The sequence below is a fragment of the Pelodiscus sinensis genome, chromosome 19 (assembly GCF_052426305.1).
Source record: "Pelodiscus sinensis isolate ZL-2025 chromosome 19, ASM5242630v1, whole genome shotgun sequence".
NCBI lineage: Eukaryota > Metazoa > Chordata > Testudines > Trionychidae > Pelodiscus > Pelodiscus sinensis.
In genome coordinates this window covers 17,379,415-17,395,587 of record NC_143070.1, presented here as the reverse complement: position 1 = coordinate 17,395,587, position 16,173 = coordinate 17,379,415, and the positions used below count along the sequence as shown (strand labels likewise).

Here is a 16,173-nt window from a genome sequence, read left to right as displayed (position 1 = left end):
GTTAATTGAGAATATACTAGAGAAGCAGTGAGCATCTAGCCAGACACATACACTGTGGCCATGTCTACACTACCAGTTTTCTCTGCAAAAAATATACTAATGAGGGATTCATTTGCATGAGCCACAATCTCATTTGCATATTTCCCTGCAGATCTTGGTGTTCCTCATAAAGAAAATGTATTGTTTGATGTTTCTCGGTCTTAAAAAGTTTAAGAAACACTGATCTAGACTTAAGGCAGCAAATGTGTTCTTCAAAAGAGAGCATCCACATGGCCAAAGTGCACCAAAACAACCATCTGATTTTTCGACAGAGAGCATCCACACTGATTGGACACTCTGTAGCATTTCATTTGGGATTACTGTGGACGGGGTGGCCACCAGGGCATCTGTGCTTTTTCCTGGATGCCTCTTCTTTCAAAAAAAAATCCATCTTTCTTGTCCACACACGTCTTTTTCTGAAAAAGGCGTCTTCCTTTAGAATGAGGTTTACTGCTGCCAGAAAAAACCCTCTGTTCTTTTGATTACCTGTCACAAGAACACAATTGCAGTGTGGACGTAAGTGTTGTTTTTCCAGAAAAACCCTGCCATGTAGATGCACCCTGAGACTGCTGGAATGGGGTGGGGGATAGGTTGGGTTGTTACTTTCCCTTCTGGCTCCAAAGTTTCAAAAAGTTTAAACCTAAAAATATTCCCTCCAGCTCTGAGCTGGGTGTGTTGAAAGGGTGGGGCTGGGCCCTTGGACTGCAGAGTCCCAAAGCTGGCCTGCCCATGAAAACACCCTGCCCCTCATGGCTTGTTGCTGATTGAGGGGCTGCTGCCATTTCCAGGCCTCATCACCAGCTGCTGTGACCTTAACCCTGGGAGCCTGTGTAGCTCAGATGGTCCCAGCCAGGTGGTTAGATACCCGTCGAGACACAGCCACGCCGAGGCTCCTCTGCACACACAGTGTCACTGAAAGAACTCAAGGGGGTTGGTTCCCATCTCTTGTCTCAGTCTAAATCCTTTTGTGTCTGTGGACCCCCTGACTGCGAATTAGTGTAAACTGCCAGTGGGAGTCGGGAGCCACAAGGGCTGCTCACTGTGGCCACAGGCTAGGCCTGTCCCCATCCCAGCATCTCTGGGCAGGAGCCAGGTACAGGCCAGGCAAAGGGTGCTGCAGCAGATCTGGTTGTGGGCTGGAGAGGGGGGTACCTCACTGGTAGGAAGTGGGGCAGCATGGCAGGTCTGGCAAGACTGTCCATGGCTGGGTTCAAACTGGATGGGGCGCCCCAGCCCTGGCAGGTCTAGTCTTGGGCTAGGTTCAGGTCAGGGAGGGGAGCCCTGGTTGCAGTTGGTCTAAGCCACAGCAGGACAGGGACCAGGGATGGAGGTTTGTGGCACCTCCAGCCACCCCACAGGTCTGGGCACTCCAGCTGGGTTTGGGCTGGGGTACCCCACCTGCAGCAGAGATGTAGCTGGGGGAGGGGCACCCCAGTCACGGCTGTGTTCGAGCTGCAGCAAAGTTGGGGGGGGGGGGGCTTCTGGCCACAAGAGACTGGGGCTGGGTTTGGACCCCTCCTGTGGCCATGGCAGGTTGGAGCCCGGCATGGAACACCCCAGCCACAGCGGAGCCTGAGTGGGTTCCCATAGCACCTGTGAGATGCTCAGTAGCCTGCTCTGTCCAAAATGTGGACCCTAAATAAAACAAGCCGGCTGATATTTTTGCACAGACTGTGACTGAGCTCTGGCTAGTGAGGGCCCCACTCACCAGCCTGCCCTGCTGCCCAGTCTACCACGCCCACGAGCCCCACGAATCTTGGCCTGCATCTTCAAAGATCCATTGGTTTCCATGGAGCCTAAATAATCGTGAGGAGCCGAGACTTTCTGCCTTGGCAGGGGAGGTTGGAACCAGACTGTGCCCAGTGGGGTTAAGGAAAATAGGAGAGGGCAGCAGCGGGGGATGGGTTTCGGGTGGGCAACCGTGAGTGGGCAGCCTCGCTTAGCTCCATCACCAGCTGCAGGGGCAACATTTCTTTCAAAGAGTCGCTCAGAGTGACTTGCCCAAACACGTTGGTTTTTCTTAACCTGTGAGGAGAGAATTTGATTCTTATGAATTTGATTATGAGAGTTGCTTATTGGAGAATTTAGGTTCTCCCTTGACTGCGTTCTTCACACCACAGGGTAATAAGACACACTGATGCCTCCTTCTGAAACATGAACACCCTGGAGCAGAACATGGAAAGGGGGCCTGAAGCGCTGAGGCAATGTCAGAGCAATACTCCGTAATACAGAGAAAAGGTTTAATATTTGAGGCTACGTCTACACTGATTTTTTTTTTTTTTTTTTTTTTTTTTTTTGCAGTGAGCGCAATTTGCATATCTTCTTCCAGTCCTTTTTGCAGAAGAGGTTTTGCTCGTAAGAGGCCTGGTGTAGATGGGGTCATTGTCGGAAAACACCCCCTTTTGCACAAGATCCCTTATGAGTTTACAGGTTCTTGCACAAAAGGTTCTTTTTCCGACAAATGTTCCCGTCCACATGGGGCTTTTAGTGGCAAAACCTCTCCTGCAAAGAGGATCAGCAGAAGATATACAAATGAGAATGCGATGTGCATATCTTCTACCGCCAAAAATGGCAATGTAGACATAGCCAGAGAGGGTGGGAGAGCCAGATCTGAGAATTGGGAACAAGTCAAATCTGAGGAGAAATTTGCCAGTGAAGAGTTAATGGCTTCCTTTGCCTTTCCTCATCCGCTCACCCCAAGGCTGTGTCTAGACTGGCAAGTTTTTCCACAAAATCAGATGATTTTGCAGAAAAACTTGCCAGCTGTCTACACTGGCCGCTTGAATTTCCGGAAAAGCACTAACAATCTCATGTAAAATCATCAGTGCTTTTCCGGAAATACTATGCTGCTCCCCTTTGGGCAAAAGTCTTTTTCCGAAAGACTTTTGCGCAAAAGGGCCAGTGTAGACAGCATAGTACTGTTTTCCGCAAAAAAGCCCTGATTGTGAAAATGGTGATCAGGGCTTTTTTGTGGAAAACCGCGTCTAGATTGGCCACGGACGCTTTTCCGCAAAAAGTGCTTTTGTGGAAAAGCATCCTGCCAATCTAGACGCGATTTTTACGAAAATGCTTTTAACGGAAAACTTTTCTGTTAAAAGCATTTTCGGAAAATCATGCCAGTGTAGACGTAGTCCAATGGTTTCCCTCCAAAAGAGGAAGTGGTTATAGCTGAAAATGGATAGAGAAATGAGCCCCCAGACAGAGGCAATGTCTTTCTCCATATTCAAGTACAAAAGCCAGAAGGGGGGGGCGGGAATCTAAGAGAACTTTAGTTCAGCCCTGGATCATTTAGAAGGAAAGAGGGACCAGCCCTTCTTCCATTTTCTTGTTAAAGCATCATCTAGACAAGGGGAAGAAAATCATTCTGGACCAGATGTTTGAGGTCTTATGTCTGAAAAGTCAGATTGGTGCCTAGAAGGGTTTTTAAAAGAGCCTGAACACCTAATTCCCATATAATAAATGGACTTAAGCACATAGACCCAGATCTGCAAAGGTATTTAGGCTCCTACCATCCATTGATTTCAGTGGCGATTGGGAGACCAAAACTTTTGTGGATCTGGACACTGGACACTTTTCAAAGTCACTAGTCCCCTATCTGTAAGTGCCCAAAAATCTTTACAAATCTGGCCCTTTCTGCTTAATTATCCAGTAGTATTTAAGACATCCTCAAATCTTAAAGCCTTCCTCTCTCATTATCAACTACAGAAATTCTCCAATGATCATCTTTTCCCTTATTTATGGGAAATTAAATTCCTTCCTTTTTATTAAACAGGAGGGGATTTTCTTTCTCATGATCAAATATGGATATAAAAGCCTTTCCAATTGGATCCTTTCATTCTTAGCATTGAACATTGCTTCCAAATCTCTCCGATTTTGCCCCATTCTCTCTAACTATAAAATACCAATCTAATATTTCTTCAGATATTGACACTTTTTTAATTTTTATATATCATCCAAAAAACCCACTCAAACTTTTTCCCTTTTCTCTGTAATTCACAAACATGGATGGTTTGGGAGCTGACCCCATTAAGTCCTGCCACCTCTGCTTTTGGTAGGAAACAGTTGCCCTGCATAATTTCCCCACATACTGGATTTGAGGGTGTGTTAGGGATTAAACTGCCTCTGACCAACTACTATATGTGATTAAATCCCTTCTTCACCTTCAGTTCTTAGTTACTGATCTGAAATACTTTCTGCCTAGTATCTTTTCTATCTAATGTCCAAAAACTCATCAAAAATGCCCTCAGCCCCTTTTCTCACTAATAATCAAATACTGACAAAATCATCTCCGATTTGATTCCCTTTCCTCTCTAATCCATGACTGTTGATATGAAACCCCTTCAACAATCACTTTTCTCACTATGTCTTTAACATATCTATAGATATAGAGTCGAGATTTGTGTGTCTGTGAGGCTGTCTGCGTGTATGTCTGCAAGTCATCTATTCAACAACTCCTCCTAAGCAGTAAGAGGTAGAGCCACAAGATTTGTTATCCTTCAGCAGCTTCCTCTTATCCTGGCTTAAAGCAAGTTCAGGGTTTCTTTGTTCAAGGAAAACAGGGAGTTTCAGGACCAGGACAGTTTTCCACCATAACATGGAAAGGGAGGGGCACAGAAAGAGGGACGCGATACTGAGAGTGGCCACAGAGGGGCAGCGAGCCCACAAGGAACAGCTATATTGCAAAGAGACCACTGGGGCCAGCGGTACCACCAAAAACGTAGCCAGTAAGGCTGGGGCTCCACCATCTGGCCTGCCACCAGACCAGGTAAGTAGCCCCCCAGCCCCTGGCCTCCCCTATCAGGGATCCCCCAGCCAGATTTAGACGATGTATTTTATTACGTATTGAAACATTCACGATTAAAAGTTCAAATTATATTCAAACTAAGTCCCTACCCGTGTTTTGAAGAAGTGAAATGTTCCTTACGGCAGGTACAAATAAGGTAGAAATACGTGCGCCCATTTTAAATCAAGCCATTTTGTCTGCCAGCCCATCAGATACGTTCCCTCTCCTCCCCGCCCCCTCCCCAAACCCTTTCCTCCCTCAGCCTTGGCTGCAGAGCCAGAGTCGGGGAAGAGAATAGGCCCCTCTTGGGCTTGTCCTGGAGGAGAGAGAATAGACCCTGGCTGGGAGCGGGGAGGAAACCTGGAGGTAGAAAGAACAGGCCCTTGAAGGGCCGGCTGGGGGAGAGAGAACAGGCCCCCAGCCTCCGTCACCCCCCCCCCCCCTCAAGTCCCTGCCCTGAAGGACCCAGAAAATGACGGGGAAGTCGGCTAGTGATCAAATATAGATCTAAACCCACTAGGGATGTGACCATTTGTGTGTTCAGGGGAACGTGTCACCGCTGACACATTTACATGTGGGGGAGAGGCGGCCCGGTTGCCTGGTTGCCTGGGCGCAGGGTTGCAGGGGAGCTCTGGCCTGCCCCCCTCACCCTGTTTCTGCCTCTGCACAGGAAGTTCCAAGGTGAAATGACTTGTTTTCCGAAAGTCCATTTGTGAATTGCTGCCAACTGGTGCTACATGGCACTGATCAGGGCAGCCTATGATGCGCGGAGCCTGCACCGCTACCTGGACCACAATGCGGCTACCCTGAAGTGGCCACACTCTCCGCCACCCTGCACCAGCCTGCACCATTCTGGGCCAGGCTGCCTTATGCCCCCGCTACGACTGCAGGCGGCTGAGCCCCCGCGTGCACCCATCAGGCCCCTCCCACCACATGCACTGCAGTGAGCAGCTGGAGGAGGCGGCGTGGGCAGAGCTCTCGCCTGCTGTGCTGCTCCACGTGGCTGCTGGCTGCGGACGAACCCCGCACTAGCCCAGACCTTGTGGGCTTCACTGAGAGTTCTCGAAAGCAAAAAGCTTCTGCAGGGGGTGCTCGGGCAGGGAGCACTGAGGCTGGTGCCGTGGCTCTTGACTCAGGGACGAGCGAGGTGGGAAAGGCTGATCTGAGCAGTTCCACTGGCAGGGAAAACAGGCAGCCGTGGGGAGAGGACGAAATGTGCAAACGGCTTTTCTGCCTTTCACCTAGAGAGGCTCAGAGCAGCCCCCGACACTCTGGAAAGGCTCAGGTACGATGCTGAAAAAAGACCAGTCCGGCTTCCCCAGGGCCAATTGTCCAACACTCCTGTTACAAAACTCCTCCTGCTGGAGTCTCCTTTGCTGCTGTAAATACATCGGGTTTGCTGCAGATCCAGTGTCCCTCAATGGCGCATCGCAGGCTGCTGACCCTGTTCTCGTTCAGACACACACAGCCACCATCACCTCCGATCCCGAACCTGCAGGGCAGAAGCCAGGGAGCGGGTGTGAGGCAGGAGCCGGGTGTTTCCCGTTGGTCACAGACAGGGGGCGACAGTCGCACATTCCCAGCCCCTCAGATCCCTTCCTGCACCCGCAGCAGGCGCCAGTCCTGCCCCCAGCCGAAGGGGACAGTTCCACAGGGGGCAGTGGGGCCAGGCGAGGTTCTAAGAGGAACTGGCCTCCATGGAGCATTTACGCCGAGGGGATGTTTTAACCCCAGTTCCTGCTCATCCCCCGCCCAGCTGCCCCAGCAACCAAACTGCCCTGAGCACGGGCTCCAGGGGAGCAGCAGTGACACCGCACAGAAGAGCTGGGGCCAGGGCTCATCCAGCACTTGCCATCAGTTCTCAGGCCAGGCGCCCAGCAGACCAGGCTGTGCTGGGGAGGCTGGAGCTAAACGGCAGCAGCACAGATCCCATGGAGGTGGTGACATCCAGCCGCTCACACCCACCTTCCGCCAGAGCCGGACCCAGCACGACCCACCTGGGCACAGGGCGGGATCCCGACCCACAGGCAAACCCTCCCCCACTGACCCATCCTGGCTACTCAGTGGCAGGTGCTGGGCTGGGAAGAGGCCCAGCACCACTCTGGGAAGGCTGGGATCTCCCCACCCCCAGACCTTCAACCCACTGAGGGCCACACAGATGAAAACTGATAGAAGTACATTTTCTTTGGTGTCTCTGAAAGCTATCGGATAGTTGCAATTATTTATTATTATAGATTATGTTTTAGGTATGTTTTATAATATTTTTTCAGGTCTTGTTTTAATATAATAACAATTTTACACATCAAATTATTGTATTTGCTCAAAATAATTTTTAAGTTAAGTATAAATTTAAGGTACTTTTAAATTTTTTATATCATATATAACTTGTTTGTTGAAATAAAAACAAGTATAGACCATGGTCAATCAAATAGAACAGGCTTCTGTGAAAATTTCAGATACTTTGGAAGTTTGAGATTTTGTATAAACATATGATTCATGCAATTGCAAAAAATGGACATATTTGATATAAAATTAATATACATTTTGTGATTTTATTTGGAAATAAATAAATAACCCCCCCAAACATTAACAGAATATCCTCCTCCATTCCCCCAGAGCCAAGCACTCTACCTCAGCTGGTGCTGGATAATCAGAGCCTCAATTCTAAAGGAGTTGACATAACTGAAGTGATAGATTACCCCATGTTTTGTTGCAGATTTTCCATCTCCTAGTCATAGCAGAGATTTGGGATTAACATGGCTCTCTCAACTAAAACTCTTATACATGTTCGGATGTTGTGATTGCCTCTCCAAGTGTTCACAATCGGCTCACGGCAAAATTGGCCTTGAATCTTGATATCTATGGCTTCAGTTGAATGGCTTGTGTGAAATTTGGAAGAGCAGCTCAGAGAGACCTCTCTCCTATACTTAAGGATAGAATCTCATGGCAGCCTGAAGGAAAAAGTCCTCATGGCAGACAAAAAGCCACGCTTGCAAGGTATCCTCAGCCTTAGGCTACTTATTGCTTCAAGTGCCTTCAAGAAAGTCAGGGTGATTCTTGTGTTGTGTGTTAGTTTTATTTAAAAGTTTTTTGGAGTGTCATTTTAACAGGTAAATTAATCTCTTACATTCATAACTCTCATGTTGTTTTTCACATTATCGCACAATGAAAAATTATTAGCTTAACTAGGTAAGTAAACGGGCAGTTAGGAAGCATTACAGATTGCTTACAATAAATTAATTAGGTGTCTTGTTAGTCTTTGAAGTGCTACATAACTTTTTTTTCCCTTTTTGTTTTACCAAAATCAGACTAACACGGCTACCCTTCTATTCCAAAAAATTTGATACGCTCAAAATCTTTTTTACTTTTTTATTAATTAAATCAATGTGTTACTCATTTGCTATAACAGTGGTTTTAAATGAAACAGTGGCTTGAATGAAATATAGTGATGAAATTCATATTTAGGTTGTATAACATTCATTTCTCTCTTGTTTTATAAAACCTACATATTTAAAATTTGACTTTATGTAAAAGATATGAACCTAATGAGAATGGGATATGAACAAATTAAAGAAAAAAATTATTTAACAATATAAATTATAAAGTTTTGTGGTTTACATGTCTGTAGTTAGTAAAATAAGTAATTCATTAAACAGTAAATATCCTAAGAAGTGAATTATTTACAGTGGTGTACTGAGAAGGGCTAAGAACTCACCTGCCAGACCAGCAACAGTGATGATGAGACCTAAAACCACAACGGAGAGCGTGATTGGGCAGGTCCTGTAGTAGCAACGATGCCCTGAAACAGAGAGACCCATCTGGCCAGGCTGCGTCTCACTGACAGGACCAGGCTGGGGCTACCCTAGAACACGCCCCGTTCTGCCCCTCACACCTCCTACCAGACGCTCTGGGAGAGGTGCCTGGAGGCACAGGCAGGCTGGGGCTGGTGGAACAGCCCCTCCCCGTTCAGCCCAGCACCCCCTCCCCGGTGAGCTCAGGGGCACAGAGATAAGGACCTGCATGTTCCGGGGGCAGGAGCCCCCTCTCTCCCGCCCCCCCCCCGTGTCCAGAGCCTGTCCCCCCCCACAGGCAACACACACAGCAGAAGGGAGGGGTGGGGGAGAGAAGGGAAGGAACTAGGCTGAGAGGGGCCAAGCCTGTCACAGGGTGTCTGACCCACCAACTCAAACCACCCCTGCCCAGCCACACGCCCAGCGCTGTGCGTGCCAGCCAGCCCCCGGGAGCCAGGCACAGAGAGCAAGTGAAGGCAGGGAGAGAGGGAGGAACAGAAGAAGGAACCAGCTCCTGCTGTCCACAGATGGAGGCTAAGCAGCTGCTGCTGCCACAGAGCCTCAGGATCTCTCTCCAGCCCCTTTACCTGGCTTCCCTCCCGTCTCCAGGTTTCCATTAGCAAAATGCGGATCCCGCAGAGGCGCTTGACTCTCAGCATCTGGCCCCATGGCGTCTCTGCCGCGCTCAGCCTGGGGACGCTGCCACAGGCTCCGGGCCGAGCTGGAAGCGGAGATGGGACAGGTCAGGGAACCGAGAGGGTTTTTAGGGGTGTCTCGTCCCAGCAAGAGGCGGTGCCACGGTGGGTGATTTAACCCCCTTAAATCCCACCCCACTCTGCCCTCCAAGTGCTTCAGAGACCCGTCTGCTCTGGGATCTCCGCAGCAACCCGCCCACGTGGGACCGGCACCCGCGTGGGGAATCGCCCCAGAAATAGGAGCAAGCGGAGACCCGAAGGAGCAGCAGCCGGGCAGACCCAGGCGGGCGATGCCCCGCCCCTCGGCAAACTTGTCAGCGATGCCGACGGGCCTGGACACTTTCCACCTCCCTGCCCCTACCTCTTCCCCAGGCGTCCCGCCGGCTCCTGCAGCGTGGGCAGCTGCGGGGAAGGGGCGGCTACCGGCTTGTGCTGTGCGCCCTGCACCGGGCACTGATACGGGCCGCACGAGCCTCCCGGGAACCGAGTCTGCAGCGGAATGCGCTGCGCTGCGCCCGCTCAGTGACTCCCGGCTGCGCTGCCCCCCTGCGCACTTCTCAGCCAATTGATGATCGGCCTGGGCTTTCAGGGGAAGTCCCGGTGACATCACAGGGTTCCGGATGTCACTTCAGGCCAGATTTGGTGCGGGTCCCTAGGGAACCCGCCAGTCATATTAGGTGTGGGGCGTGGCTATTCCTCCCGGACTGTCAATCCAGATTAGGTGCGGGGCGTTTCCGACGGGAACCCGCCAGTCATATTAGGTGTGGGGCGTGGCTATTCCTCCCGGACTGTCAATCCAGATGTGGTGCTGGGCATTTCAGACAGAGACTATCAAATCATACTAGTCTCAGGCAGGTATCCCTGTTATTCTGTAATTCACCCAAAATTAAAAAAAAAACCCACAACCTTAAAAAACAACAAAGGCTTTGTCTACACTGCAGGATTTTTGCCCAAGAAGCCTTTTGCAGAAGAGTTCTTGCACAAAAATTTCTTGCACAAAAGCTCATCCAGTCCTCAAAGCACATGGCAAAAATGATGTACTTTTGCTCAAGAGAGCATCCACGCTGCATGGACACTCATGCACAAGAATGCTCTGATGGCCATTAATGGCCATATAAGCACCTGTGCTTTTTTGGATAGGCTCTTTTTGCACAAGAAACCCCTGCAGAGCATCCACACCTGCCTTTTTGCACAAGAGCTGTAGTGCAAAAAGGAGTTATGCCTTGTAGAAGGAGGTATACCTACAGGCTGTGTCTACATTGGCACCCTTTTCTGGAAAAGGGATGCTAATGAGACACTTCGGAATTGCAAATGCCGCAGGGATTTAAATTTTCCCCGCAGCATTTGCATGAACATGGCTGCCGCTTTTTTGCAGCTCGGGGCTTTGCTGGAAAAAAGCGACAGTCTAGACGGGGATCTTTCAGAAAATAAAGCCTTTTCCAGAAGATCCCTTATTCCTCTTAAAATCAGGAATAAGGGATCTTCCGGAAAAGGCTTTATTTTCCGAAAGATCCCTGTCTAGACTGGCGCTTTTTTCCAGCAAAGCCCTGAGCCGGAAAAAAGCGGCAGCCATGTTCATGCAAATGCTGCGGGGAAAATTTAAATCCCCGCGGCATTTGCAATTCCGAAGTGTCTCATTAGCATCCCTTTTCCAGAAATGGGTGCCAATGTAGACACAGCCACACTGCAAAAATCCATCTCTACTGTAGATTTTCTTGCGCAAAAACGCACTTGAGGTGTGGACGCTCCACCAGTTTTTGCACAAAACCAGCCATTTTTGCACAAAACCCTTGGGCTGTGTCTACATTGGCGCAATCTTGCACCAAAGCAGCCACTTTTGTGCAAAAAAATGCTGCCTATCTACACTGGCAGGGAGTTCTTGCGCAAGAACACTGATGTTCTAATGTGTGAAATCAGGGCTTCTTGCGGAAGAACTATGATGCTCCCTCTCAGGGATAAGCCCTTCTGCACAACTGTTCTTGCGTAAGAGGCCAGTGTAGACAGACAACATGAATTTCTTGCACAAGAGAGCGTCTACACTGGCACGGATGCTCTTGCACAAAGGCACATGCCAGTGTAGACGCTCTCGTGCACAAATACTTTAACACAAGAAATAATACGTACGTTGTCTTTTATTTGAACCACTCGTTTTGAGCAAAATGTTATAAAAATAATAAATTGCAAAGCACAAGAAAACAGCAGTACCAGTCAGGGGCGGATGAGAGTTTTGCGGGGCCCAGGGCAACACAACAATTTCGCAGCACCCCCCATTGGAGAAAAATAAAAAAAAGGCATCAAATGCACACATTGAAGGCTATTTTCATATTAAATGAGAATTGGGTAAATTTGATAGAAACTTAATTGAGTTGGATAATTTTTAAATTCTGCATTAATAAAAAGGGGGTGGGATGTCCAAATGTTGAGCAAAAAAAGCACCCGCCTTCTCCCCTCCCCAAAAATGGTACCTTTAAATCTCACACTTCCCATCCCCTCCATGTCCCCACCATCTGCTGCAATGTCTCCTCCCCTTCCTCCATCAGCTCCCCTGGTGCCTGCTGTCCCCCAGCCCCTCATCCTTCTCTGCTGACCTGACTCCTGCCCTTCTCACTGCCCTCATCCCTCCTGCGACCTGCCCCCCTCCACCAGCCCTTCTCTCCCCTCTGTGCCCACTCCTCCAGTCACCTTACTCTGAGCATGTGAGCTACCCCTCCTCATCCCCTCTTCTAACACCTCCCTCTACACACCTGCCCTGCCTCTCTCCTCTGAGGCTGGTCCCTCCCCTGCAGGTGTCTGCCCTTCTGCTTCACCCCAGAATCCGCTGGCACCTGCACCTTCCCTTAGCCCTGCACCCTCCTGGTGCCTCCCCCTTCCCTTACTGCCCCTGCTCCCTTTGCCCTCTTTTTCCCTAGTGCCTACCCCCTCACCACCCTCTGCCCCTGTTCCTCTCATGCCCCTCTGTGCCCTCACACATGCCTTGCTCCATCCCCATCTTCCTCATGCCCACCCCTTCTTTCAAGCCTTCTCCCAGCACCTCCCCCTCCCCCTCTAGCCCCCAATGCCCGTCCCCTCTCCTCTCCCAGCATCACCCTGTCCCCCTCCCACTGACACCTCCCCTCCTGCCCTTTCCCTCATTGTCTTCACTTGGTCCCCTGGCATTTGTCTCTCCTCCATGATGTTCCTTGGTGCCTTCTCCTTTCTGCTCCTGACCTTCCCCCCTCCCCTCAGCACAAGCCCCTTCCTCTCCCACCCTTTCCCCCTACACCTCAACTTTATGCCTTCCAGTTTGAAGCTGTGATCGGGCCTGGCCCCAGCTGCTTCTGTGACCCCAGACAATGTGCTGGGCCTGGAGCTGGGCTGCACGGTTTTAAAATGTAAAGTCCAGAGCTGTCTCCCCCCTCAGCTGTTGCACGGGCGTTTGAACATGCCGTGCATGCGCTCCCTCAGATGTTTTGCAAACCAGCATCTCCCCTCTCAGCTGTTGCGTGGTGGCAGGGCCGGACGGAGGCATGGGTGAGCGGGGCAGCTGCCCAGGGCGCCAACTGATGGGGGGCACCTGATGGCGACTGTAAGGGGCACACAGCGTCCCCTACAGCTGCCATCAGGAGTCGCACACCAGGCTCCCTCAGTGCCAGCCCCACAGCGCCGGCCAGCAGCACCCTTCTCTCCACGGCCCCGGCACATGCCAACACCCTCTTGCCCTGTGACCCCACCACACCCTCCCCCATCACCCCTTTGACTCCACCCACCCCCACAGTCCTCAGAGCAAGGCTGCTGCCTCTAGAGAGTGTGGCTCTTATTGCTGTGGGTAGGGGAAGCGGCCTCCTGCACGCGCCCGCCCGCCCCCGGGCTACTGGCTGCTACTCCCCAGCATGATGCATAAACCAGGGTGATGCTGTTCCTCTGCCCAGCTCGCCTGCGGGCCCCGAGCCGGTCGGCCTGTGTGAGTCTGAACCCCAGGCTCACCCCTTTCCCAGCGCCTGAACAAACCTGCCTTGTGCAGTGTCATTCGCTGAGCTTTGGCCAGCTAACATGTGCGGCAACCTGGCATGTAGCGTTCTTGTGGGCAATGGGTGACCCCCTGCAGCTTCTCTCAGGGCAGGGCTGGCGTCACTGCTCAGTCAAACCCTGCCTGCCCCCTGCCAGCCCCCTTATCTGCCTCCCTGGCATGACTGTCCCCCACCCTACATGTTCCTCTACACCCCACTTTTTGCAAGGAAGGGGCGTTGGTCTCGTTGGCTGCTGCCGACTGATCAAATTGGAAAGAGGAAATGGGACACATGCCCATTTTGCCAAAACAGTGGAGACACCCAGGACCAGGCTTAGAAAAGGGGCTGTCCCAGCCACAACTGGACGTCTGGTTGCCCTGATCCAAAAGGAATTTTGAACATTTTTAACCAGCTGGAACCACACCTCTGTTCCCCTCTCTGCCTGCAGGGGGCGCCGGGTGCAAACTCTGCCCCAGGGATTGGCTGCTGCATGGGGACAAGTGCTACTGGCTGTCAAAAGGGAGTAAAAACTGGGCCGGGGTGGGACGACTGATGGGGGAAGAGCTCTCGACTGCTCGTGCTCCAGAGCCAGGAGGAGCTGGTAACACACAACACAGACCCATCACATTCCAGCTAGAGAGAGACATGTGCAGGGTTTATCCAACCTGGCTCTTCCCTACCTCCCCATTTTTCCTGTTCCTCCAGTTCACCAAACTCCACACCAGGGGGTTCTTGCCCTTGCGAGGCACCTGGCTGATGCACTCACAGCTCAGAACCAGAACCCTGCAGCTTCCCACCCCGCACTGCCCAGCTGGCTCCGACAGGCTTTGCACCCCAGAGGAGTTGATCAGGGGCCCAGCAGGCAGGGGGCACTGGAGCAGGGAAGGGAGCTGGGTGCCAGTAGCTGCTGAACACCCACTAACATTTTTCTCCATCCCCAAAACACCCACAGAGTCAGCACCTCTGCCCCGACTGATCTGGGGCTGCCCTATTAACCCCACCGGGCCTGGTTCCGGGTCACCTGTTTCCAACACCTAAACTTTGGGTCCAGGGCTCCTACTCACAGGTGAGGCTAAACCCAGGGCTCCCTTAAGGGGCCAGTTCACCCTGTGACAGCAAGGGCTGGGGCTGGTGTTCCCAGATCTACACAGAGCCACATTCCCCCGCCCCGGCGCTGGGACCTGTCTGCTTAGGCGTGAGGGTGAGTTAGCTCAAGTGCAGGTGGATTATCTGGCGGGCAGCCTGGGCAGAGCCACAGGAGCCCAGAGCAGATCATAAATGCTGGAGCACTAAGGGAATTCCAGCCTGTTAGAGCCTATTCACCCCTCCCCCTCTGCTTGCCCCTCACAGGACTCCTTACAGGATGTTACACAAGGTGGAAATTGCCTGGATTGGACTTAAAGCGACACCTCCAGGGAGAAGTGGACCTGGGTGGACGGCTCCCCGTTAGACCCAGCGCGGTGAGAGCTGCCTGTCGCTGCCTGAGAGATGTTTGGGAAACACTTCTGCTGTACGACATGTTGCTGTTAAATATGCATCTGTCTAAGGCCTGGCCTGCACCTAGACGTGTGACCAGCCTCGCGATCTTGGTTCAAGGCGTTTCTACTGTGACAGCACAAGTCCTAGTGCTGCGGCTGCTCTACCAACGTAGCTGGGCTGGTCGCAGGGCGGCGTGTGCTCACTGGGGGCTCTGGTGTAAGCTGCAAGGGTGGACAAAGCACTGTCTTGTGGCCAGGGCTGTGTCTGCACTAGGGGACGGAGTGGCCTCCTCACACACACACTGCCCCACAGCAGGACCCAGGCTGGGGAGGGGTGAGGAGGGTGCCAAGTCCTTGCCAGAGGCCGGCTGTGGAGCCTGCAGGGCTGGGGTAGGAGCAGGCCAGAAATCACTTCCCCAGCAGCACGGCAGAGCTCCGCTGGGGGCCGGAGATGCTTTGCTCGGCCTGCCTTACAGGAGGGTTTGAGCTTTCCTGGGGTGCTGGCCCTACCAGAGGCAGGGGGAGGGAAGGGGCCTGCTGGCCGGGCTGTGGGTGAGCCGAGTGCTCTGACTAGGGGCTGGTTCCCTGCACTAGGCATGTCAACATGTGGTCGACTAAACGATTAACTGATAAGACCAGGCTTATCAACCACAGGCTGTGGGGGTGAGGCAGGAGCCAGTGCTCAGCTGATAGAGGCAGCAGCATGGAGGGTGAGGGGGGCAGGTGGGAGCCGGTATATGCAGGAACTCCCATGTGTATCGGCTACCACAAGCTGACTGGCCCCCCTGCTGCAGCTCTCCACAGAAGCACCTGTTCAGTGGAGCCCGCCAGCCCTCCCCCACCCCCATGGCTGTTGCCTTTAAGCTCTAGGCTCAGCTCCATCCATGCACACGGGGAACCCGCACTAGACTCTAGCCCCATGTCCCCTCCGCCCCTCCCCGAGACTGGAGCACAAGCGGGGGAGCATGCAAAGCGCTAATGAGCAGGCAGCACAGGGAATACACAACGGCTCACCTCAGCTCACCAGCCATCACAGCTCCCAGCCAGCACCAGCCTCAGATAGGACCGGGGAGCCCGGCTGACGGAGCTGGCAGGCAGCAGGGCCTGGGCTGATGCACCAGCAGGGGGAGCAGACAGACATGCACACTCCAGCTTTACACACACACACTCCACATCATCAGCCCTGACCCTCACACTCACCGCTGGTGGGCCGACTGCTGGTGAGCTGGCTGCTGGTGAGCAGGGATCTGGCCCACAGCAGGATCTGCCAGTGCTAATGGGGGAGGGAGAGAAAATATAAAACATGGGACAATTTGCATAATGAATATGCAAATAAAATGTTATCAGCCTGCCAAATGTTTGTGAATGGGTTTGCAGGTCCACCACATAGAAAAGGTTGGG

At 52.0% G+C, this 16,173-nt stretch overlaps 1 long non-coding RNA gene across 1 annotated transcript; it reads right to left on the bottom strand.

Moving 5' to 3' along the window:
• Positions 1 to 3,963: 3,963 nt before the first annotated feature.
• LOC149522229 (uncharacterized) lies at positions 3,964 to 9,333 on the bottom strand. Its single transcript, XR_016347287.1, has 3 exons — positions 9,201 to 9,333; positions 8,538 to 8,621; positions 3,964 to 6,314 (listed from the first exon to the last, which is right to left on the bottom strand). It is a non-coding gene; the product is annotated as an uncharacterized LOC149522229 (long non-coding RNA).
• Positions 9,334 to 16,173: the final 6,840 nt, after the last annotated feature.